Source organism: Trachymyrmex cornetzi, unplaced genomic scaffold, assembly GCF_001594075.2.
Source record: "Trachymyrmex cornetzi isolate Tcor2-1 unplaced genomic scaffold, Tcor1.1 scaffold83, whole genome shotgun sequence".
Lineage (NCBI taxonomy): Eukaryota > Metazoa > Arthropoda > Insecta > Hymenoptera > Formicidae > Trachymyrmex > Trachymyrmex cornetzi.
The window spans coordinates 1645938-1671954 of record NW_017300169.1 but is presented as its reverse complement, the minus strand read 5'-3'; the positions used below and the strand labels follow the sequence as shown (position 1 = coordinate 1671954).

The window sequence follows — 26017 nt, the reverse complement described above, 5'->3', positions numbered from 1 at the left end:
TTGTAATGAAACAAACAACTAGCGTCCTTGTACACACACAATGTCAACATCATGTTTAAAAGATGAGAGAGAGAGAGAGAGAGAGAGAAATCGAGTCTCGTTATCTATAATCCATAAAATTCACAAAAGTTCTAATGCCTTTAAAGACCTGATATTTCCGGTGAAGAATTAATTACCAAAACCTGTAAAATTGTCTCTAATGAATGACTGTTGCAAATGAATGTTGCGTTTTCATTTCTGTTCAATTCCGACTTATGATACCATATCTACAAGTTTTTATGAAATATAGAAAAAATTTGCTCGTACACAATTTAAAAATCAATACTCCACTCTAGTATATACTTGTAATGAGATAATTAAACGACGTTTTACACATATGTGTCAACCTGTATTTGATATTATATTATAATAAAAAATGTTTCGCTACATTACATTCTTTTTAAAAAATTGTAGCGATAACAATGCCAACAACGCGAATAATAATCATAAAACTGATGAAAATAGCAATTATTATAATAATTTTTAATAAAAGCGAGGTGGTAGAGAAGAGAAGCGCGAGCAAATATTTATACGATCTAGAAGCAGAACGGAAGAGAAAAAAAATCTCCGGTTATAATCTGCATTGCTTGTTTAGCCGGATGTTCCCCGTTATAAGCCAGCTATTACTTCGTAATGATTTCAAATTGGTTAATTTGTACGGCTTGTATTCATTCCCTTTTTTTTTGTTTGAACACAATACCGCTCACAAACAGGCATCGTCGTTCTCGCGCGTATACATGCTTTCTCTTCGCACTTCTATTACTATCGACCGAATGTTAATTGCGAAGCAACTTCCGACGGATTTTATTAAACCCGTACCATCGCTGGACCATGTGGAAACCATGGCACGAAATCTACGGGTTCATATACCTAATTAAGCGTGTCCAGACGCGTATTATGCACAATAAGCGCCTAATTCTAAAGTGGCGGAAACACGACTTTCGAAAACGGGAAATAACAAACTGGTAAAAAGAAATCTATTTGCTAGATATAAGCTGACGGTTCTAATTATAAAACGAGTTCTAATTGTGAATGAAGTTCTATTATTGCTTGTATAATCCTTAATTCTGCATTATATATACAAATACTTTAATTATGTAATAAAATTAATTATTACAAAAATATTATCTACAATTTTAGAAATGTGTGAATATGTATGTGTACACACATTTATAAAATTATAGATAATAAATTTTTGTAATGTTTAATCTTATTAACTAAAGTATTTATATGTACATATATTGCAGAAGGATTACAAAATAAGATCGATACATTCGTTAATCTCTTTTTCTCTGTTTAGTTCAGCATTGATCTTTTTTGCTTAAAATTTATGTCCCTCAATGCATTTTTTATGTTTTTTTTATTATTATAAATATTATCACTGTTACTAAATTATTGGAATGTTGTTACACAGTAAAAATTTTGTATTTGTATTAAAACCTTGTTAAAATTTTATGTTGAATTTATAACTTACCCGAGTGTTAATTTAACATTATATGAATATGTTATTTGAATATTTTGTGTTAAATTGATTTAACATTTCTTATGGATTTTCTGCAATAAGTCATTATCTAAACTTTCGTAAGAAATTGACCAATTATATTTGAATATAAGAAGAATATTCGACTATGATTGATCAATTTCTTACAGCTTAAGACTTAAAGCTTAGATAATGGCTTATTATAGAAAATTATTAGTGTTAACATAATACAATTTATGAGTAGAAGAGTATTTAATACAAAAATAATTTAGTATATAATGTAAAAATAATGTAGTTTAAGACAAAAATTCTAAGATAAATGAATAAAAGTTAACATATTCATTTAATAGATTATTAATTTTTTTGAAGAAATATGCTTTCATAATTTGCTTCTAAGTTATGTCTAAAATATAATATTTTTATGCTGACTTTTCAGGTAACATTTGTATTACTTTGTAACATATTCATCTCGTATTAAATTTAACACAAATTTTCCATATGTCATGTGTTATACACCATGTCGAGCACACCTCTCTCAACGCAGACGCTCGCCTCGCTCGCCTCGTTACGGCGCGGCAGATCGAAATTTTATAAGTAAACCCACCAATAAGTTCGCCCAAGAACTCGCGTAAAACCGTCTGTGGTGGCTTATGTACATACACATGACTGACAATGAATGTTCTCCGCGAAGAAAGAAAAGGAAAAATGCGGCAGGAGCACGTACCGCGAGTGTGCATACCGAGCCGTAGAATTCACCATTTACCTGCGTGCGATGCTGTAGACGGCTTCCAGGCTTTTCGCGGAGCACGTTAGAAAGCACGTAGGAACTCCGGGTCGGGCGGATTTATTTAACGAGAATATAAATGCGGATACGCTACAACGCCGCGTTCTTTCGCCGCATTTATCCACCGCGTATCACCGCGATAAATTAGACCGGCGTGCACCATTAATTAGCTTTACGCTCCGGAAAATATTCCCCGGGCTGTGCCTTCTCGCTGTCTCGAGTGGCCCCGTACTTCCTCTTCCGACGGAGAGAATATTTAAATCCCTGTGATAAACAGGAATTGTACGCGATACGCAGAGATTAAGAACTGAATTAATTCGGCGAAAGTCGTGCACCAGTTGGCTATGGAGTTACACCGGGTCCGTTTACCGATGTAATAATAGTGAACGATATTGTTACCGAAAGTACACGCTACGGCAAACACTGTACGTGCATTAAACGCAATAACGAAAATGGATTATACGATAATGTAATGAGATTCTAACAGTGTTCAGCTTTTGCGAGCAGATTCGTATAACTTAATAATAATCGATGTGTAAGATTGATTCGTAGCGTAACGAGCAGTCGTTACATCATTATCAGATGAGAACAGTTAATTATATTATACCTATATCTAGATATTAGATTTATGCAACTTGTAATTATCTCCAGACTTATATCACTAAGTGATCGAGTCAGAGTTATATTAAGATGGATAATACAAACATTCGAAACAACAAGTGACATAATTAAACTACCTGCACACTTCAAAAAAACATTGTGAAATTACAGTGTTCTCTCAAAGTCTTGTCAAAAGATACAATAAATAAGAAAAAAATATAAGAAAGAGAGAGAGAGAGGGGGGGGGAGAGAGAGAGAGAGAGAGAGAGAGAGAGAGAGTTATTATTTAATTTTATATTTTATATTTTTCTATTATATAGGTATTCTATTCTATTAAATATATTTTTTTATATACATATAGCTAATTGCAGTCTTTTTAATATTTAAAATACCACGATTAAATAAAAGGAAACAAAATTTAATTAATCCTAACAATACTGAAACAATTTAATTTCTATATTTCATTTTATATTTCATATTTTATGTTATTAAATACATTAAATAATTACATCTCATCATTGATGCATGAAGCTTAATGTTCTCAATATTTTTTAAACCATTCGAACTTTGATAAAAAAAAAGCCTAATAAAGTAACTATTATATTTTTTCAATAAAGTTATTCTTTTAATAATATATAAGATAATAAAATGTTTTGCTTAATAATAAACAAGCAGAACTACTTTAATAATAAGTTCGAGGTCGCCTGTTTTCTTCTCTCACTAATGATATCTAAGTAATTAATCAGAATTAGCTCCAATCGATTGAACTTTTGCATGCAGTATCTTGGCGGCATTTCAAAAAGGCGCAACCATAAACAAGTTGCAAGAGATAAACGACGCTAGATGGGAATTACGAAAAGCTACGTGAAAAGCCCTTATCGATGCATCCTGACCGACAGATTCTGTCAGAGCATCCTAGTGGCTTTGAGCGATGAGTAAAAAAAAAAGTAAATGAGTCTAGCCCGAGTTCTTTCTTCGTGAGATCATCCAGACGGCAGTAACGTGAAACGTGGATGGCGGAAAGAAATTTAGATCACAGACAAGGAGCCGAAGAACGATCGCTGGCGTTCAGAAGCAAGTCTGTTAGATCGCTTACCTCTGATAATGATGAGACAGAATTTCCAGTGAGTACTTCGATGCCGATGTATGACGATCTTGCGTTACTTAAGACAATCAATCTGAAAAAGAAAAATAAGAATAAAAATTAAAAGAAGTGATAGTATTTTTACAAATTACTTCTTTTATTGCCATCTTCTTGTTCTTGCTAATCATTATTTATAAATAATTAAAATCTTAATTATATAAAAAATTTTAGATAATCAACCAATCACTGACTTTCATAATTCTAATTAATTATACAAAACCGGTCCTTTTAGTGTGTTGATAACTCCTTTCTGTATTAAAAAATGTAGCATTCCTTAATTCTCGTCTCATATATGTGTATTGTGATAAGAATGTATATTTTAAAGGGGCATCTGCACAATGCAGAAAATGCCTTTATGTCGCACGCCGTTACTCAATTTTTCAAGCATTTCAAAAGTCCGGAGCGGGCGCATCATTATAAAAGAAACGTGTAAATGTGTTGTACCTATATTGCACTATCACGCTACTACACTCAGCTAATCAACTGATCATCTAATTGATAGTAGTCATCTGTCACATGCTTCGCGATATATGGTTCGAACAAAATATGTGAGCCTGTTGATTTAAATCGAGATCGCGGCTCAATATAATCATCAATATATTCGCGCAATATTTATCTCAAAAATATATATATAATTATGCGCCGATTATTTTCGGACTTCCAAACAATCGAAATAAAATAATCTTATAAATTGAATTTGATTGTCGATTTGATGTTTACAGCATTTTAAACTGTGAAGAACTCGTGGCGAAAAATATTACCTCAAATGAAATTCGAACCCAAATCTCCCGAATTCCGTGCGAGCATCCTTCCAATTCGATCAATGATGCATGTGATCATGATTGTCGTATAGGGACAGTACGTGTAAAAAAGCAGCTTGTGTAAACAATATTAAATTTAGAACAGAACCATATATGTATATGAATACATCGGCTAAGTATAAGAGAAATCACCCAGTTATGATCAAAGTTCGACGTTGGAATAACATTTCTATAATATATATCAAATTATATGTTTGATTCGCTTTGAAGTTGAAACTAATACTGGTATAAGGAGCACATGTTTATCTATCTCATACGATTGACTTGATATTCGTGAGATATTAATTGCGAAAATTGATTTCATTCTGAAAATCATCATCTCTTATATAGAAATCATCAATAAACTCAGATTGTGATCAAGTCAGAGAAATCATAGCAAATTATAACGAAAATAACGCATTTTACAGCATAATGTCGAAGTACTAGTTTATCTTCTTTTTTTATTAAAAAATTAAGGAAATTTTTATTTTTCTCGCAGACTGAAAATTAAAATAGATCGTAATGAGTTAATTTAATGAACTTTCAAGCTGATTTCTTCGACAAAAATTTGAGTTTGAAAGTCTAATCCCTCTCCCAAGGAAACTCAAGAGGGAGACATTTTAGGAATGAAAACAAAATGTACAGAAGACTCTCAAGACAAAATTACAAACGCGAAGAGAATATAAAGACGGAAGAGAAAGAGAAATAGGAAAAAAAACAAGCATTCGTCAAATACAGCGCATGGCGACAAAGAGAACGCATCAGAACAATAAAAGAAGAAAAGACGCGCGGTAGTGAAGTAATGGCGGGATCGAAGAAATGAGGATGGTGAGAGAGAGAGAGAGAGAGAGAGAGAGAGAGAGAGAGAGAGAGAGAGAGAGAGAGAGAGAGAGAGAGACGGATAGATAAAGGGAGACGTTAGGCCGCGTAAGGATGGCCAAAAGGATTTGGCGTGCTGCCAGAACCGGTCAATCGACAGTAGATAACCTCCAAACTCATCCCGTGCGACGAGAATTCTGCGAGTAAAAAGCTTACGCCGCGGAAGAAAAGAAAATGAGAGAAAGCGGCAGAGCAGGTTGAGGAAAGAAGAGAAGGGAAGCGATATCAAAGGGAAGTCAGCTCTCGCAAGTCATGCTGAGCTTCAACCTCGATACGTCTCGAGCTGACTCCTGGACGATTGCATTAAAATCTGGCAAGGAGCAATGGCCAGATTTTACAACGACTTTGCGAAGTTTTACTTTCGAAATTTATACGACTAACGATTTTATACGCAACGTTGTCATCGTAATCGAATTCCATAAAGGAAGAATCTAAGTGGCAAAAATAAAAGACTCAGAAACGGAATTTAAAAGAACTAAATTCATGAAGGAGGTCAATTTCTTAAAAGTTTATATACCATATCCCATGAATGAATTTCCGGACTAAAAGCAATAATTGATTCTTTAAAAACTAAAAAATTTTATGGATCGCAGATAAATATAATATTTACTACAAAAAATAATATAATACTATAAAATAATTCCAGCAACGAAAATGTTGCAAAATCTGCAAGATTAATATGAAACCTAAAATGTGTCAAATTAAACTCCCTCACGGCATTCATTCCGTGAAAGCACACTCCTTTCCTACCTTAATATAATACCAGTGCGAATTTTCGACGAAGATAGAGAGAAGGCCTTTTGAAGTAGTAAAGATGTCGAACATAGTCAAAGATTGAATTTTCGACCAGCCACACACAAGAAGGATATTCCCCTTGGAGCTTCAGTACGTCAGATAAGTAAGTGGATAAATTTCTACCAAGGGCTGCGAAAGCAAGACCGACGAAAGAAAAGTTCGACAAGATGGAGCCCGAGGAAGCTGGTATAACCAACTGTAGAAACGAAGACGTAAGATTACAATTTGCACCCCATTAACTCTTTGATCTTCACTGAGTTTTTGAAACAGTTTTCCGTTTTTACGTTGTTACCCTTGCAATATATAGATAATATATGATAAAGATACCCCGTAACACATACAGGAAAATTTGCGTTAAACTTAACACATTTTACGTGTGCTAAAAGTTCAATCCAAATTTTTGTGTTAATTTAACACAAAATACATTAAGAAGTAATATTATGTAAGAAAGTAACATATGAAATATGACACAATATGTAAGCAAATTGTGGAAAAATATTTTTCCATTAAAATTAACATTTATGATATGTTAACACATTAATATCTTTTATCTTAAAATTTACATTTAAAAATGTATTATTTTTATGTTATTTGTTTACTTATAAATTGAATTAACACGACAAAATGTTACATATCAATTTAACACAAAATACTTAAATAACACTATTAATTAACACAATTGCATTAAATTAACACACTCGAGTATATTAAAAATTCAACATAAAAATTTTAATAAGAACTGATTTTAGCATAAATATAAATGTTTTCTACTATGTGTAGGACAACATCACGTATAAATTCAATATTCTATAATATAAAAAGAATTAATTTATCACGTAAATTTAACGTGAAACGTATGCTGAAAGATCTGATCGATAATAAACGATCGCGGAGACTTAGGAATTATGAGATGCTTGTTATTCATGCTGAGTGAGAAAATTTTCACCGCACGTACGACGAAGAAAGAGGACTGTTCACTGATGCAAGACGTCATAAGAAAAAAAAAATGCAAAGTGTAATCTAGCGTAGCCGAGGCGAGAACCGAGGAAGGATGTAAAAAAAGAGGAAAGCATACGAGTTTTGAATCGCGTCGACGATCGACGGTAGAAGCTCTTGAATCTGAAATGTCTGAAACGTTGAAACATAAGACCGAAAAGAGGGCGGACGGTCAGGGATCGAACCTTCGAACCCTCTCTAGGGTGACGGCAAACGGAGAAATAAAAAAAAGAGAGACCGCGGGAGTGATAGAGGAAAAAAAGAGAAAAAAAGGAAAAGACGGTTGGGAATCCGAGAATTACGAGGACACGACCGATATCGGAGTGGATAAATTCCCGACAAAAGAGCCACCGCCATTAAGGTATGAGTAAAGGGTGTGGAGATGTAAAAAGGCGTTCGAGACAAGCGGGGGAAGAGGCTGAGAGTAAAGGGTGCGGGGTGATATGAGCTCGGGACGAAGGAGAGAGATGAGAGCGATGAAATCCGGTATACGCTCTCCCGACTCTGCTTACTAATACAGCACGGCCATATGCCGCGTAATATCGCGATTTCTATGATAACGATACCTGAACTCTCTCTCTTTCTCTTTATCGCTCACCCTTTCTCTCCTGCGCGCGTCAAGAAACTTTGAGCTTATCCGAGTGGGACGGGAGATTATGTACCCGGCGACAGATAAGTGTACTCTGAACGCGCTTATCTCGATCTAAGAGGGATATTCACTAGTCGCGGACACTTGTATTTACTTTCGCGTTTATTTATCATGCTGATGAGGAAAGGCGTCCCGGCTTATCGCAAGTGCGATGGGATTTCGTTGTATGTAGCTCCAACAGTCACGGCACCTGATCCCGATGCCCCGGAATTTCTTGGGATTATCCTAAGAACTCTATTTAAGATTCTGGAAATCCAAGGTCCCCGATTTTCTTCAGCCATAATCAAATTGTGATGTTAAAAGCTAGAAATAATATGATTCGTTCATGCAATATACGCTGGATTTTTCTTGTGTAATCGTACTCGCGCGTCTGATAGTATGGATTGAGATAGATTAAAGTGTATACCATTATATATCCAGTTTAATTTATATAGAGTAACAATGTAGACCAAACATAGTTCTCTATATGCGACACTCTACGTAGGAACGTAAGTTACATAGGTTGAGATGATTGAATTAAACGCGAACTGACGCAGTTGCTTCCCAATATTAACTCGATTTGCGACGTGTATTCCGCGAATTTGTTGTAGCAGGAGAAACAATGAGTATTCAGAGAGAGGAAAGCGAGAACAGACATGACTGCAAATATTATAGGTTTAGCCAAAAGCAAAGACAAATTATGGTAGCTCGACTTTTTCGAGATATTGATATAAAATCATAATAAAATTGTAGTAATTGTAGTACACTAGTTTACAGCAAAAAAAAATTACTTTGAATCAGATAAGATGTTCCTTATAGATAATTTTGAATGCTGAAAATACCCGTGCAATACTTAGCGATACGTAGCTATATATATATACTATATATATATAAAAGTATGTAAGTGTATGTATGCGTTTAACAGAATCAGTGCCCTAATGAAGTGACCGGCAAGGTTCACGAAATGTTGGTATTAGCACTGGATAACGACATGACGATAACTACAACTTTGATACCCCTAAAAAAATTCCCATAAAAATCTCAAAAGATCTATCATGATACGTTATACTGTGTATGTGTATCAATAATCATAAATTAAAAATTATAAATATACATGACTTTGTCATCATAGACAAAAAATTTTCTATCTTACACTGACCTGTCACAATTGTCCGATTTGATTTTTATTCAAATATATGTTAAACACAAAGATATCTAAGAAATGCGTACTTTTGTTTTTATATTGGTTCAATTTAAGATTTAAGGGCAAAACAATCCTTCAAAATGTAATGGAATAGGGATAGAAGTTTCTTATAATATTACATTTTTGAAAAATTTAGATATTAAACAAAGTATTAGAAAGATTTTAAAAATCTAGAGAAAGACGCACAATTATAAAGTATATTTAAAAAACTATAAAAATTTTATCGAAAATATTTTTTACATATTTACACCGTTTTGTTAATTAGAATCAAATATAATCGTTACCTTTAAGAAGCAGTTTTATCCTTTAAATTTCAAATTGGGCCAATATAAAGATTATACGTATCTCTTAGATTTTTTAGTTTAACAACATATTTTAAGCAAAATTAGATCGGTTCTAGAAAGTTATGACAGATCCCTTGTAAAAAAATTTCTAATTAAAAATAAACAAACCAGTAGATTCTGATCGTATCAATTAGAATTCTAATCTATGATAGCTAAATAACTAGATATTTAATCATGCATGATAACTGCAATTCTGATTGATACGATCAAAATCTACTGGTTCGATCATTTTCAATCAGAAATTTTTCTCAATGTACACGAAAAGGACAATCTTGCCGAGTTATTTAAAAATTTAGCTAGAACAAATCTCAAAATAAATAAATTTTAAAATGTGAAAGATGGAAAGGATGATATCGCTGAGGTATCTGCAGGGAATAATTTTGTTGGACCATTAAAATACGATATTTACGTAGGAATCTCAAGTATGATAAGCAATGCTACAAAAGTTTTATCATTCTAGCAACCAGTTTAAGCATCCTACATAATTATTTTGATAGTTCAACAAAATTATTTTCAGATCCGTATTTAACTAAAATTTCAGATATCTCAGCAATATCACCCTTTCCATATATATATATATATATATGTGTAGAAAAATCCTATATTTAAATCCTTCATAACATGACTAAAAAGTAAGATATTAAATTACTCAAATATTAAAATAAAAAAAAACGTATTTTATAGGGGATAAACAGTATATTTATAACTTCTAATAAGAATTTCAAGACACGTTGACTTTTTTTACAAAAAATGTCTAATATAGCCTCCAAAAGGAAAAGAGAGTCTTTAATAAACTAGTCTATCCTTGTAAATTAAGAATTTGTCATTTTTTTTTTACAAAAAAAGCCACTTTTACACGTTAAACCTTAATTATTTCAAAAACCTGACGTACTGGTGAAATTTGGCTTGTAGCATCTAAAATATATGAGAAACACTTTGTCTGTTTAAATTAATTAAGAATATTTTTTTCTAAATTAGTGTAATTGAAATATTTTATCAAAACGCAGCTTTCATATTTATTACAATTCAACGATTCAACAACGAAGTTAACCTCGGCTCTTAATTTACAAGGATAGACTAGTTTATTAAAGACTCTCTTTTCCTTTTGGACAAGGCTGTAGAAATCTGCAATTTATCTCTCGTCGAGTTCAACGAGAAACGCGGCTCATACTCGCCGTGCCTTCTTGTAACAGCTCGACAGAGCTTTTCGCGAAAATTTAGCATTTGCCCTCGTTTCGCCGTACTTTGCAACTTCCCGTGGAGCTGTGGCGGCTCGCGAAAAGACGCTCGGAATATTCGCACGCAGAAACTCGCGAGATACGTTCGTGACTCTCTCTCCCTCCCCCTTTTCTTCCTCTCCTCTCCTCTCCCCCCTCTCTCTCTCTCCTGCCCTTCCTCTCCCTCTCCCTTCCTCTCCCTCTCCCTTTCTCTTTGTCTTTTTCCCTTTCTTAGATAAATAGCAAAAGGAGATACTACAGAGGATAAGGGGAAAAGATCGGACCGAATCTCTTCGAAGCGTCTACCACGATTGAACACGATGTTTCCGCTCGAATAAACCGCAAGACCGACCCGCAATCGTTGCCTCAGACAGAAATCCGTGGCACGGAATGTCGACGAACGTACTTTCTTTTGTACAAAAATTTGCGAGAGTCCTAGAATCCTCATAGATTCATTTTCAAATGAAATTTTTACGAATATAGATGTAACTAATGCAGCAAAATCGAGACCTAATCTAATCAAACTCGCCAAATTTGGGCGAATTTGATTTTCGCATTTTTAAAAATATCTCGTTTGCTCTAAATAAAATTTTACGATAACAGAATTAATTAAAATTTAGAAAAGTCATGCAAAGCAAGATTTAAAAACAATTTATATTAATACGCACAATATAGCGAATTAATATTATGATCGTAAAAAAATACGTGGCTTCATTAAGAAAATAATTTAATAATTCATCCTTTAATAATTCAAATATTTAGATTTGGCAAGGTATTCGATAGATGACCGATACATGATACCTTCATGTAGATTCAAAGACCATTAAGCGGAGATCTGCGCATATATGTGCGCGACTGTGTAGATCAAACTATTTAATCGGATATGTAGATAACATTGCTTTCCATGATTAAGAGCGGCTCTCGCAGGTCAAAGGGACAGCTTCGTAATCAGCCGCTATGTACGTACGCGGATCTGTATCATTGCAGGCTGGAATATTAAGATCCACGATATATGAGATTGCCTAATAATCTGTCACGATAATTTGAAATGTTCAAAGGGATCGACATGTGTGTTATTTACCATTTCCATATCAACAAATTAGTTTGTGTATAATGATAACAATTAATGAGTACATTTCAGTATAATTATTAAACAATTACAAGTGAGAAAATTAGATTGATAAGAATAAGTCATAATTATTAAAACTATTTTAATTGAATATAATAAAAAAAATGTGTTATAAAATAGCTAATAAAGAATTAATATGAAATAAATATACTATGCAAATAAATAAAAGATTATAATTAGGACATAGTAAAATTGCATTTTATCGCCATGTGTTTGTATAAAAAACATTTTTACGCAAATCTGACATATTTAATGAATGTTATTATACTGGCTCGGCGTAAACGGAGTGGGAAAATTAATTTTTCCGAGGTGTTGTAAAAGAAACGCTCGCCGGGAAATTGAAATGATTGAAGTACCAATTGGTACCGCTCAGAGGTTGTAATACTCTTGAGTAAACGTACCGTCCGCTTTATAATTGTAATATTTCGCGTTCCGATACTTTCCTTTATAAAGCAAGCGATAAACGCGAGAATGCTTCAACTGGAGGTAAATACTTTGCTTCTGTGAAGGTAAAAATCTATTTTTCACATTTCGATACAGTTGATATAATACTGACTCAATCTTAAAAAGCTTGATTTTTCAGACACATCTAACAAAAGTTTCGTTTGGCAGACATTGGAACGCCCATTTTATATTGTTATTATGCAAAAGTTGATAATTTTATCATTTTAATTTGAACCGATTTGAGTAGTATCACTTTTTCATACAAACCTCTTAAATTATTAATCTTGTGTTGTTATCGTTCCGATGAAATACGATCTCGCCGCGAGCAGAATAGCAAGGAAGAAAACCAGAACGGTGTAAATGCCAAGCGGCAACTACTTGGAAAGGAAATTTATATGTTTCTCTACTTAGCCTGAAAATAGTACTGCAGATTCTCTAGAACATGAGTAAGTAAATTACGAAGATAATAGTACTAAAACATTGTACTTTCTCTGGAATTCTCATTTTGCTCAAATACCATAATTACTGTTATACTATTAAAAATTTCCAAATATACAATCAGAAAATATATCGGAAATACAGTGTTATTATAATTAACATACAATAACATGGTACACAATAAATAAATCGTTAATAACTGTGTCACAATGAATTAAATTAATTATATTACTTTGTACAAAGAATTTTTTATTATGTTTGTTTTACGAAGAAATTTTTTTGAAATGACATAAGCATTTACAGCTAATTTAATTTACTCGATTATTGTACGTAAACATGTTACGTTAAACTAACAGTATGTCTTTCACGTAAATTTTAATTTTTTCTCTCTCTGTACTATTGGAATTTAAAAAATCAATTATGCTACTATATTTTATTTTGTTAGTCGTAATAAGCTATCTTTCCTATTCATACTTTCTGCATTTGCTAATACCACTGTATATTTCTTTTCATAAATACACGTCGTATTACGCGTTTTACGTATATCTCTTATGTGCGGGCTACAAATTCTTACATTTTTATCATTGCATTATAGTTGTATTTATGTATTTAGTCTTCGTATTTCATATATGTATAACATTAAATAGGTAAGGCATTATATTAGCTGCATAGCTACAGCCTTTTATCTATTGCGTGTAAATCAGTTTTTAACTTTTGTATAAACTATTGCATTTAATAACGTTATTATTTTTATTATTAATATTCAACATATATTGATCTAAAGTCTTAGGTAAAAATTTACTATCACAAATTTTCTAATTTTGTTAGGATTGATAGAAAGATCATTAACTTATTGTTGTCCTTTTCAAACAGAAATATAAAAAAATATAATCGGCAAGTAAGATATTCGAATGTGATTGATAAAAAAATACAAATGTTTCTCAAACATGACTTTAATTTCTTATTTTTTTTGCTTTGTAAATAAATCACTTAAGTAAATAACTGGTACCGCTTGAAGAAAAAAAATGAAGGCACACTGCAAATATAATGCAAGGAAAGAACGATTTTGCTGAAATATCTCAAATTTAATTGCATACAAGTCTAAAAATAATTTTGTTGGATTACCAAAATAGTTATGTAAGTTGCTCAAGCACAGCAATGAATACTGCAAAAAGTTTTAATATTCTGACAATCAGTATTCTACGTAATAATTTTAACACAAGTAAGCGAAGAGAGAGCCATATATTCTAACAAAGCGAATATTGATGTCTAATATTATTTTTGCGCAAATTTTTATAATTTCAATTTATGTAAATTATGCGTCGATTATTTATCATCTTGAAATTCAAATTTAAACTAAAGCTGGAGCACGTAATACCACAAATTAAATTGACAAGTATAATATAATTACTTTGATAATCTAACAAAATTATTTTCAGATCTAGCTAAATTTAAAATTCTTCAGCAAAATTATTCTTTATGTGGAACGATTAGCATTTTATCGAATGCGCATCGCACGATATATCATTGCAACGAACGCATTAATCTTGCGCATTGTCGCAAAATGCCGAAGTATTCCTATTTTCCGGCCAATACGCGTATACGTATCTATGTACATACGTTATAACACACGACGTTCCAGCATGCACGCGTACCTTGAAGTATCGTAAATATTCATGAGACCATAAATATTCATGCTAGCCCCGTTCAAAGGGAATCGTTTAAAGAAGGAAAAACCAAAAGATACGACATCGGGTTCTTTCCAGGGATATATCTTCTCTTATCTGGCTCACTCGAGACGAAGAAACCTACATCTCGGAGATGAATCCAGATGATATGACGCATTTTTGACGTATCATCTCTGTTGCAACAAAAAACAATGTATCGCAACGAGTTCGCAATACATTGTTTGCAATACACTAGTCTGTCATACACCATTAATTTTCATGACAAATTACTATTATTTCTGCGATAAGTGTGGATTATTAATGGCAGTTGTAAATTTGTAATTAAGAAACATCTCTCTACAAATATATTTTTAATATAATATAACTGCAATTATTTCCTACATAAAATATTTTAAAAAAGATATCTTCTTATAAAATTTTAAAACATTAACTTTTGTTAAAAAAAAAAGATAATTTTCCAATTTTTAATATTGGATATATTTAGTAATAAAGCTCTTTTAAATTAAATTCCCTTATTTCTTACCAGAAAAAATTCATGAAAAAAAAATTCCAATAGATAATATTTAATAATTAACAATAATCGATAACAATGTGTTATAACATTTAATTATATCGTACAGCATAAAGCTTAAAAATCGCGACAATTGTCGGCGAATTCGCTCGATAGAGAACGCAGTCTCTTGATTTATGAGCATCCCTTATATGAGACTCGAGAGAACGACTCTACGAGAGAGAATTAAAGGGGAACGAACATTCCAGAGCTTGCCGAGGAAACCGTAAATTTACTTCATAAATATATCGTAAAGATTGCCCTTGGCTAGAGGTTTCTCCGACGATTTACACATCGTGTTGCAATCGTCGCAATTCCGCTTATTTTTTCATCTTACATCGCGTTAACGTGTTGATCGATCAAATATCAAATCGACACGCGAGACTCTAAGAGATTCTTGTAATAATTCTAATTAAATAAGTGAAATCCTATATTTGGTCAAAGCGGATCTTAGTGCTTAAATATTTCTGTGTAAATTTATATACACATCTGATTCTACAAACCGCGTGCTGAAACCTTTTTCAGTTTTGAAACGCAATTATGAGCAAAATCAGAATAGTAATGTCATTTATTAAGAAGTAATTTAATAATTTTTTTGTATATACATTCAATATAGAAATATTTAAATACTAACGATCTCACCGAATATAGGACAATTCTCTTATTTAATTAGATTTTCTCATCGGTCTAATAACGTTGTAATTATTATGCAACGACTCGAAAAAGCTAATTAAAGTAGAAATTACTTTTCCGACAACAAAAGTACATAGTTTCGTATTGTGACAATTATAACCACAATAACTTCATTATCGACGCCGAATGACATTCGTCAAAATTTGCGGAAGATGACTTTCATCCCGCTACAAGATCCCTCCTCTCATATACATTTTTACGTCGTAATAAACGTAAACGTTCGCCTGTTTGTCTCATTACGTTTTTCCCTTCGCTTATTTTCTCGTTGCGCAGTCGCCGTTACAACTGAAATAGAACAAACGGAAGTCAAGCTTACGAAGCGAGAAGTCCATCCCTCCCTCGCTGACCTACACGGTTCACCTAAGAAACGTAAGGGAGCCCCGAGAACTCTCGTTGAAGAAAATTCATTTCCTCGACAACAATCGTACGTGTTACATTTAGGTCTGCTAGGAATGCCAGGGTAGGATGCCGACAGGGATGGAAGGTTGCAAGGAAAACAAGCTACTGCAACTACCGCCCGCAACATGCAGTATTGTGGGGATACGAATTTAACCATCGTCGGTCTGCGAATTTCGTCGAAACGGAAGCTAACTTCGGGATCACCACTCGGGAGACAAGACAGACACGATGCGTTGCCCATAAGTCTTAATTCTGGAGATTCAAAGTAAGAGAAAAGAAAAAGAAGGAAAGAGGTTAATTCTCTGAAAATGAACATCAATAAAGACATAAATCAATATAAATTTAATTATAAGAGTATAGCACAGTGCACGTTTTTGGAATTTTCTCCTATTTTGGTATTAACAAGATTAATTAATTCTATCAAGAATAATTAATAAGGAGTCTAGAAAATCAAAATAACATAATAAAAAAAGAGTAAAACATGAGTCTGCGTGGAAAACAATGCGCAATAATACAGGGTCAAAGATACAAACTTTACTAAATTAATAGCTATATGTTTCGGTTCAACTCAAGCCATCTTCAAAGCCTGCGTAGAATTACAAATCAGTTCGTTTCTATTAACAATATATCAATAACAAGATTATGCTTATACAGAACTGATATCAAAATTTGTAATACAGTTATTGATGCTGGGTCTGTATGAGACTCATTTAATTTATGTCAATAAAGGTATTAATTAATTTCACCAAAATGACGTAATTCATATAAAAAACTAAATACCTAGCAAACAAATCACATGTAACCATCAGGGTTAGGAAGTAATGCGTTATTTGTAACGCAATTATCGTTTTTATTACTTTTTTCGGTAATGATCGTTACTTTTTCTATCTATAACGTTGTTACATTTTTACAGTAATGATAATGAATTCAGCATTACTTTATCATTTAATCCCTCATTATCTTTATAATTATTCAATATATCGCATTATTTTTAATTGGCTAGAAATATTAAAATAGAAATTTAAATATTAAAATATATTTTGTTCTTCATATGTTGACTACATTGCGATAATTATTGCCAATACCTATGTACTGAAAATCTATATATTGTAACGTAAACTGTAAATTTATAAATATTGATAATAAATATTGGAATGCACTCTAATAACGACGTTAATGTTTACAATGTTTAATAAAAATTTTTAATAAAATCTACGTTTATAAATTACAATCTATATTATAATAAATTCCTAAAGATAAGCATATATTAAAAAATAAAAATATTACATAATTATATATTAATATAAATAATTATTAGATATTTATTAAATAAGTTTAACATAAAGAGAGAGACAAACTTGCTACATAGAAACTAGGTTATAATTTTAAGTTTTAAAACGTTGACTTTTACAATAATATTGATTATTATATAATGTAATTTCATTCAAAATCTAACAACGTATTCAGCACGCAAAAATATATTAAAACTATTCACACTCATATTGCAAAGATGTGTACCTTACAATTAGTATTATTAAATTCACAGTATTACATCAATGTCATGATCGCGTATCGAGATAATCAGCGAAATAACAGCGTTGCGTAACATCTAGGAAATCGAAAACATGAGAAACATATATCCATACGCACAATCCTTTCGCTCGGTGCCATCGTAAAGTTTTAATTGCTAATTAAATCAATGTATGTCAGTGAGTTATATTGTATCGGGGACGCGCTGCTACGCAAACCTAGTTCAATTGCAATTAGTTGCGCGTCACGTGTCGCGTGCCACCTCGCTTTTCGGAACAATACGTGCTGTCGAAATAATTACGAAGAGTATTGCAATATACTTTTTTTACTCAGGACTTGCCTCTCATCTTTATGTTCATAAGCTAGATATAAGAATGCGGGAGACGGAGATATTATTATACACACACTATATTATTACACAGTAGTATTATTGTATACTGTAAAGGAAGTATATAAAATTGAACAGCACATGTAAAATTTATATATACAATTTATAATTAAAATATATACATTCCTATTAAAAATCGTATAATTTTTATTTGCGATTCATATAAGTTTACATATCTTCTATAGAATACTTGTAGTTCTTACACGAAATACTACAGTGATATCCTTCGATGCCAAAACACACAGCTAGAAAAGAAATATTATTCAGTCTTAAAAACCTCGGCACTATTGCCTAGTCCCGACATTATATCGTTTTACTTTCAAATTTATGTGCAAATCAACACCGAATAGATTATCTTCGTCGATAGTATCTCCCAATATTTTCGTCCGCGTTCACACGGATTTATGCGGACAGCGGTCTACTCCGACGAATTAATTGGATTAAATCGCCCACAGTTTAATATTCATTTCATGCCTTATAGAGATGCCGCGAAGCTCGCAATCCGTATAAATTGCAGTACCTTCAAAAAGCAATTTCATTTTGTACGTGAAGTTACCGCGGAATATGAAAGCAGGCTATCTTCTCCCGACAACCCTCTCAATTAGGAACCTAACTCTCGCAGAAATTATTACACCGGAAAATGTTCGGAACGATGTAATGCCGGGATTATCATGGAAGTGAGCATATGACGTAAAAAGCGGATTTTTTTGGCGGAAAATCAAATTTTTCGTTTCATTGCAATATGTCCAAAAATTCCTGCTTTCGTCTCGCTATTTATAGATTTCCGTTAAATCCGTCGTTCTACCGCTTCACATTGTAATTCACAATTTGTTATGAAATAAAACAAAACTATAAAGAGATTATACTGGAATAAATCGCGCGACTTAAGTTGTTTATGTAAAAAAAATTAAGATTATTTTGTTTCTCTTATCCATTTATACAAAATTTGTTAATAGCTACACTCAAATTAGTAATATTCTGTCAAGTCGAAAAATAATTTTTCCCCTTTTCTCGAAAACTTAATTTTTTTAGTTGTGTCACTTTTAAAGTAAAGGAGAAATATATTTGTGTGTATATGTGTATTTGTGTATACAGGATGTACAAACAGTCCCGAACTCTTTAAATATCTTGAAAAATAAGCATTTCTGAAAAAATGTTTCATACAAAAGTTGTAGAATTAAAAAAAATTTACTATTATAGTAGTATTTATTTGAAATTTGAGTGATGACTTGAAAAGCCTGTTCAAAATCAACGTAATAATCTTAAATTCTTATTTGTTATTACATATTCTTGATATTCTTGCAGTTGACGTCGAAAAATTTTCGAAACACTATAATAAAGTATGTTTCTTATCAATACTTTTTAAATTATGAAGCTTGAAAGTACAGTATCGTATAAATCCAATCAGGCAATCTCCAGGCGATAGGTATACTTTAAGCAGCATCTATAATGAGATTTTAAGACGTAAAATTTAAGCTTTAGATCACCGAGACTTTAGTGATATTCTTCCCAATAACTAGTACATATGGGGTAATATTTATACAAGGTATAATATAGGAGATAATATTTTTCGCAATAAAATTATTTTCAAATATTAATATGTTATTATTCAGCATCATTAAAATCTTTCTGAGATGCCCATGAGCATCAAATTATTAAATTGCTAATTAAATTTAATTTATAATATTACTACAGTAGTTCAGTTGGGTTTGCGTTTTAAGACCGAGAAGTCATTTCGATGTGCAATTTAAAGGACTTCATATGTAGTGTATAAATCCACACAGAATTAGCTTAGCACTTAAATCCTGCTTGACCTTTAAAGGCTTTATTCCCTATTTGTTTAGGAATTTCTATTTAAGATTTTTATGTTGACTTTAACCGAGCTTTTCAAATTAAGTCACCCGAAGTTCAGATAAATATCACTATAGACTTCGAAAGTCTATAACTTTTGTATAAAAATTTTTTTTAGAAATGCTTATTTTTCAAGATATTTAAGGAACTTTACGTACATCCCGTATATAGATACATGTATATAATATAAGTGTGTATATAAATATTATATATTCGCCGTTATGCATATTAAATTCTGCAGAAAAAATAAAGAAGAAAGTATAAAGCGCCGTGCCGTAACTGCAATAACCCTCTGTAATTACGCGCTTAAATCACTGTCGGCGGAGTTATTGCAGCGGAATACTTTCCGCGCGGCCGAATGCTAGCATGGCGAATGCTCGAATCCTGGCAGAGCGTCAGGTTATCCAACTTTCCGCAATCCTGACAAATTTCTTTTCCTCTCTTTGCGATCTCGAATACGCGGGTTATTTCCGATTCACCGTGAAAATCGATGACATGGCTACTGTCGCGACGTTTGAAACTTCAAAAAACTCGCCACAAACATGAAATCAGCAAGGGCGTTGACACACTGAATTAAATCGAAAGAAAATTATATCAAACGAATTACACATTTTAAAATAGGTTTCAAATTAATTTTCATTAAACTGAAAGCGTAAGCTGTTTCGCCAGCCGTGTATTACAATAAAGTGATCATTTTATTAAATAAATTAATTTATAATTAGTTTTATTTTATTGCTCTTTTTATTTTTATTTTAGGAATTTTCATACTATACTACAGTTTATTATCAACTCACTTTTGGAATCAATTCTTGTTGAAACTTACATCTACAAATTATATATGTTTCCGAAGAAAAATATTAAATCTCTCTCTCTCTCTTTCTCTCTCTCTCTCTCTCTCTCTCTCTCTCTCTCTCTCTCTCTCTCTCTCTCTCTTCTAAAATCTCCGGGGCTAACATTAAAATCTTTACCGACGTTAAAATTTTTATTAACTTGTAAGATCCGTTTAATTTTAATTAATTGAAATGCACTAATTAATTTGAAAATACTATATTAGCATAACTGTATAAAAAAGAATGAATACTAATTGGAGGGGTATCTAAAATAAAAATAATTATCAGGGTTGTCACAGAAAATGAATTGTAAAATTCCCTGACTTTTCCAGATTTTTCAGATAAAAATGGGAAATTTTGATGACCAATATAAAATATGTAAAAATTTTACCATTTAAAAAATCAACGATTGTAAGAAAATTTATATTATTGAAAATAGCGATCAAATAAAATGCCTGAATAAAATATAAATTTTAATTATTAAAAAAAAATTTTTTTAAAGTGCACGAGTTTTGAACGTATTTGACTATAAACATCAGATATAATATTTAAAAAATTATAAAAATTATTTGAAATAAGAGCAGTTTAAGGGAATTGTGAGCAAAGTTAAAAATTCTAGTCTCTTTTATATTTTCCCTGACTTTTCCCGGTTTTCCCGGTTTTCCAGGTCTGTGGCAACCCTGAATTATAGACCTTTATAATAATTATTTAGGAATCATCCAAGATTCATGATAATGCTACACGGAGAAAATTTTATACTTAAAATTACTATAATGTGGTAGTAGCTGCGGACTATCATGACAATTATAAGTTTAAATGCTATAGCTATTTTTTTGAAAACAATAATGCAACGTAATTTTTATACTTTTTCATAGTAAAAATTTTTTATTACAAAATCAAAACTTGTAGAATAAAAGTTAGTATTGTAAAGATAAATAAAAAATATATACCTAGCAAATTTTGTTTGCGTACCATAGTAAAAATTAACTGTTTTCATTAACTGTTAGAATATGGCTTAAGTACTGGCTTTTAATAAAAATTATTTTATTTATATGATAAAAATTAGTGATATAAATGGAATCATATTGTGATGGTTCATCGAAAATACAAGACATAGTAAAGTATAATTTAAAATTGTATTAAAACTTAATATAAAATTTTCTCCGTGTACAAAAAATGTTGACATTCTTGCAATCAGCTTGAGAGATCATCTAATATAATTATTTAGATGGACCAACATAATTATTTTCAGATTTGTATCTTATTTTTACATGCTTCAGCAAAATCATGCTTTTCGTGTTGTACTACTAAAAAATATTTAAAAATATTAAAGATTATTAATCAATATTAGGTATATTTTGATAAGAATATTCTAATTTATTGCAGATATAATATAAAGAAAATCAAATTGTTTGATATTTTTGACAAAGAGATTTATAATTCTAATAGATAGATGTATATTCTAATAGATGTACCGTCAACTCCAAAGGGCCCAAAGAGAGTAACTGAAAAATTACTTTATTTCAGTTAATTATACATTGTATCAAGTATCAACTACTCGTTTGCTAAATCTTCCTTGTACGACTTAATATGTTTTTATAACAATTCTTTCAAAGTACAAGTGACTATAACAACCATTTCTTCCGAGTCTATATTTCTACCCCAACAGGATTCGAGTCGGCTGTTGTTAAGCATCGTTATGAGTAAAATTCTACGGAAGAAACCGGCAATCTTGGCAAAATAATTGGTTCCATTAGCTTAATGCGTGCCGAAATTATGATGGCGGAACTTTCGGCAGCATATGCTTGCGATCTGACACCGTCTTCATTTTCAAATGCGCTTTTCCGCGATCTCTCGAAAATTTCCCCTGTATACTACCACCCTGCGATGCTCTCGACTGACGCTCTTTCACGCCCTTTTCAGCCTTCCGTTCGTTCGCGTTTCGGTGTGAAATCGACAACGGCGCCGCGCCGGTCGGAGGAGATCCCCGCGCGTGACGCACTCCGAAATGCTGGGTTTTAATTGCGCCCCGGATATTTCGGGGTGAAAGAGGAGAGGACGGAAAGCATTAATGGACCAAATCCGAAGCGGATCTGCAGCGCGACGTGCTAGTGCAACGCGTGCACTCGGACAACAGGGCGGATGTTTAATTGAGCATTCGATCGCGCCCGCTCGAACGCGAATGTCTCTCATAATCCAGTGTGCCAATTAACGTTATTAGAGGCATCGAGCGCGCCAGCACGCACCCGATCGACAGCGGTCCACGATATCCGATAATTGATTGTGAATCGACGCATGTGCGATGGTCCGTACGAAAAAACGAAAACTTAAGATTATCTCACGGAAGCAAGTCGTTGTTAGTGAGAATTCTTGAAAGTATCACGGAAAGAATTTCGCTGAAGCATGTAAAACTTTAACTATATACACACCTGAAAATAATTTTATTGAGACACATTAAAATAATTATATAAAAAACTTAAGCGTAATGAGCCACGCGGCAAAAAATGTTGACATTCTAGCAACCAACTCGAGCGTCCTGCATAGTAAAAAACAGTGTGTATTTGTGTTGGAAACGGATCACTCGTATTCTTGTTAACAGTTTGTGTTGAATTTTCTAACATATTCGAGTATCAATTTAACATAATATGATTATATCATTTAAATAGTTTGTGTTAAATTGATATTCTTAGTGTCAAAATAACACAATTTATGAATAAATGAATAAATAGCTTTAAAACGTAAATTCTATAAAATGAATAAAATATTGGGTTAGGAAAAAAGTCTACAAATTGGTAAAAAGACTTTTAGCAACCCATATATTCTTTTTTTAAAAAATGGCAATTACACCACTTGATAGAGCAACGTTTTTAGCTTCAAGAATCTGTATCTATAATTGCAATATGATGATTTTTAATAACGGAGTTACGAACAATAAAGTTAAAGTGTTCCTTTTTACTTAATCGGCGAGTAATTCAAGAACAAAAAATCGTAGAAACATTTTTAAAAAACGATTTTATAGGAAAAACTTCAAGCTTTCACGATAAATAATCGAAAATTTTTTTGGGCACGTTACAGACCTACAAAGTGAAAAGAAAATTTTTCATTTCTTCAGAGCTCGTAGTTTTCTATATATGCAAAACTTACAAAACTCACATAAATTCAAAAAATATAGTAACCATTCGAAAGTACACTGAGAAAAATTTCCAGACTTTATCCGTTCAAAATGTAACAAACGGATATTTGCGATAGATTTTGATCGTATATTTAGGACTACCTGATAAAATTTTGATCGTATTTAGGACTATCGGATAAAATTTTCTTAATATTTTATCGGATAGTCCTAAATATACGATCAAAATCTATCGGAAATATCCATTTGTTACATTTTGAACGGATAAAGTCTGGAAATTTTTCTCAGTGTAGAAACTTCAAGCTTTAAAACCCTTTTTTTTATTTAAATTTTGATCATTTTTAACGAAGATATTGATGAAAGGTCTCTTTATCAACTTATAAAAAAACTTTTTCCTTAATCCAATATGTTAATTTAACATATCATAATTGTAAATTTTACTGAAAAAAGAATGCTTCCACAGTTTGTTTACAAATTGTGTCAGTATTACCTCTTTGTGTTTATTTTTTAAAGTAATATTTTTGTTACCTTCTAACGCATATTCATCTTATGTTAAATTAACATATAAATTTGAGCGGAAGGTGATTTGAGACACATGAAATGTGTTAAATTTAACACAAATTTTCCATGCAACAGTGCATTTTTTCCGTATGACGTTTAGAAAATCATTATAGATAATTTAATTTCATAAAAATAATTTTATAGAATTTTCCGTAATACCATAAAAGAGATGAAATCCCTATTTTTCCTACATTCTAAACAATAGAATAAGTTCAATAAGTAAATAATTTTCCTATTAAAAATATTGTTTGAAGTACATAAATCCATACTGAATTTGCTATTATTCAGCTGATAAACTATTAAACACTTGTATATAAATTACGCGATGGTATTTCGAAAGCATAACAGTTACCACGTTGGATTTAATTATTAATCCACCGAGTGATTAATTGCCCGGAGAATTATGGCTCTTGGCTATTGTCCCGTTGTAAACACACGCGGTACTCCATGTCAAACGCGAGTAAAATTTAGTAATTTTTCGCTCCGGCGGTCACAAACGTAACCATTTCAATCGGCTTTGCCATTGCACATTCTAATTTCATTTGTCACGTAAGCGAATACAGAATAAAGCTCGTATCAATTATTATCCCCTATTTTTCCGCTTCCATAATCTTTTCCAAAATTACGACTGTTCATTGCACTATTCGCGTGTTACATTTAGCACGAGTCGATATTTCATGGGCTGATGCGCCTTCTCGTTTAATTACGATCAGGAAAAATCACGCGTCCGATTTAATTGAAAATTAATTCCCTTCGTGCTGAGCGGTGCGGTCGCGAAACTTATTCCGGGTGTCGCCGGGGTCGTTCCAACAAAGTAAACGGGAATTCGAATCGACTGAGGAAAAAGCGCCAGGAAAAATATAAGTGGAATGCACACCTCTCGAAATCGTTCATACATATAATCGGACTCGTGTCGAAGTAAAATTCAACGCTCCATCATTCACTATTCATCATCGATGTGTACAGACTCACTGAATTACCTATCTGAATTTGATTTATTTTGTCGGAATTCTATTTTGCTTAATATATAAAAGAAGGCTCTCATCCATCTCGCCGTTAGCAACTCGCAGCCCATCGCTCAAAGGTTAAATTCATTATTTGCGAGGGCTGTTCCAATCATTTATAAAATATCAACGAGTATATATATATATATATATATACACACATATATACATTATATGTGTATATATATATATATATATACACATACACACTGTCGTCCTTATTTTTCGTTTACGAAAATGCCTTGTATGAAAAACATTGCTCAAAAAATTCATCTCACGTGCTAAACTTGCATCTCGCGAAGCAAGAGAGTTCTCTCTGATTCTCTTATTTCTCCTGTTCTATATCTAGAGATACTCAAGTAAGAGATTGGTCACCGTTTAGACAACTTTTTGGTTTATATTCAGGACGATGCTCAAGATAGAATGAAATAGATGTATAAAATAGAATGAGATGGATATATCTCATTTTGAC

General features: G+C 32.1%; 1 protein-coding gene across 1 annotated transcript in view; it reads left to right on the top strand.

The window, feature by feature from the left end:
- Positions 1-26017, top strand: part of LOC108768716 (uncharacterized) — a 138420-nt gene that overhangs the window by 42992 nt on the left and 69411 nt on the right. The window lies entirely within an intron of this gene.